Below are 1,938 nucleotides of genomic sequence, written 5' to 3' on the forward strand. Positions count from 1 at the left end.
CCATACATGCATAAAGAAGACAGGAGCATATATGTCCACTAACCCATTCCGAAGGCAAAATTTCATCACCTACTCTTATCCATAGCCAATCCACAAGGAAAATCAAACTTGTGGGTTGTCTATATCACAATAGTAAAGCCCTAAATGTATGGGCTGGAGAAGGGAAATGATGGAGCTGTGTGATGTCCTGGAAATAGCCGGGGCTGCCTCAGGGAGATAGAGGCTCTATTACCCAGGGCACAGCCTGTCTGCTCACTAACAATCTGCCTGAGAAAGGCTGTTGTTGGGGCTCCTACATGTGTCGGAGCATTGAGAAATGGGGGCTTGATAGCGAGCATGGAGTTGAAAATTATGCATCTCAGACATCAGCAAAAACCCAGGAACCAATCAAACGTCAATACCTGAGGACAGGCAAAATGGGATGGCATGATTGGATTTAAGCACATTTACTAACTCACACTCCAACCACCCAACTATTAATAATTGTAGGAAAATGCATTAAAGAGGCTGCTGTGAGTTACTTTGTTTTATCCTAGGTGAAAACAAATGTAATCTAAGAAACTCTTCCTTTGTCATTATAAAATAACATCCTTCTATCTGTTCATAGCAGTATATCTGTGTCAGTTGCATGATTTTAACAACATATTATAGTTACATAAGAGGTGATTGTTGGTGAAAGCTGGGTAGGGGATACATAGGAACTCTTATGCAACTTCTTATGAGTCTCATATAAAAAGTTTTTAAAAACAACCAAAACAAAACAAAAAGGTCCTTCTGCATACAAATTTGTCTCAATGTATTTCCAGTGATGGATGAGAAAAAGATTATCTACACTATTAGCAAAGTGCTTCTCTTTCTATCCCTGTTCCAGATTTCTACGTTACCTACTGTTTCAAGGTCGTCAGAGAGGAGGGGTGAGGACTAGGTCCAGTCGATGCAGGTGCAGTATCGGGACAGAAATGTATTAAGACTTCTGGATATTTGTCGCCTGGCGGTCACTCGCTCGCTTCCTTCTCAGTACCTGCTCCCGGTGGCCCCACGGGCATGCAGGCTGGGGGTGGCCCCAAAGAGTAGGAGGCAGAGGGGGAGCAGGTGCGTGCGTCTAAGTGTCATGGTGGTGCACTTGCATCAGAGAATTGAGAATGGGGAGGAGGAGGAAACTGCAAGGATAGGCCCAGAAGCAATGGCGTCCAAAGAGGAATAAGCAGTAAAAAATCTCAACATGGACAATGCCAACCAGGAAAAGGAAAAAAAAAAAAAAGGATGAAAAGGAGCAAGTTGTTAATAAAGGAAAGCCCTTGGTCCTCCCTTTGGAAGCTGGTGACTATTGTGTGCCTAGAGAAAATCCTAGGCATTTCAGTGTTAGACAGCCCATCCTGCAGTGTAGGTGGGACATGATTCAGAGGCTTGGAGCTGCAGGCAAGGATGAGAGAAGAGAATATGGAAAGGACTGGGGAGGAGGTGAGACAGCTGATGGAAAAGCTAAGGGAAAAGCGAGTCAGTCACAGTCTGTGGGCAGTTAGCCCTGACCCTCCTCACCGTGACCATCATGAGTTTTGCCTTATGCCTTGAATCCTGATGTTTTCCCTGAAGCTAATAGGAAGACACATCTGCTTCCTAAACTTACATGTGCTCGATGTACCTTTGTTGTAAACCTTTTGGTGTTACATGTCTCCTGTGGGTCTTCTATGCCAGCTTCTAACTGAATGTTGTATTTTGACCCAATCTGTAAGATTCTGTCAGCCACAGAGTTTTACCCTATTGCATGGCAAGATGCTCATTATATATTATGAAGTTAATAAAGCAGTTTAAAAGGCAAAAAAGAAAAAAAGAAGAAAGGAAGGAAGGAAGGAAGGAAGGAAGGAAGGAAGGAAGGAAGGAAGAAAGAAAGGAAAGAAAGAAAGAAAGAAAGAAAGAAAGAAAGAAAGAAAGAAAGAA

At 43.0% G+C, this 1,938-nt stretch overlaps 1 pseudogene; it reads left to right on the forward strand.

The window, feature by feature from the left end:
- Positions 1 to 1,183: 1,183 nt before the first annotated feature.
- LOC118009170 lies at positions 1,184 to 1,713 on the forward strand (annotated as a pseudogene).
- The last annotated feature ends 225 nt before the right edge of the window (positions 1,714 to 1,938 follow it).

The sequence above is a fragment of the Mirounga leonina genome, unplaced genomic scaffold (assembly GCF_011800145.1).
Source record: "Mirounga leonina isolate KUSES-001 unplaced genomic scaffold, KU_Mleo_1.0 Mir_127, whole genome shotgun sequence".
Lineage (NCBI taxonomy): Eukaryota > Metazoa > Chordata > Mammalia > Carnivora > Phocidae > Mirounga > Mirounga leonina.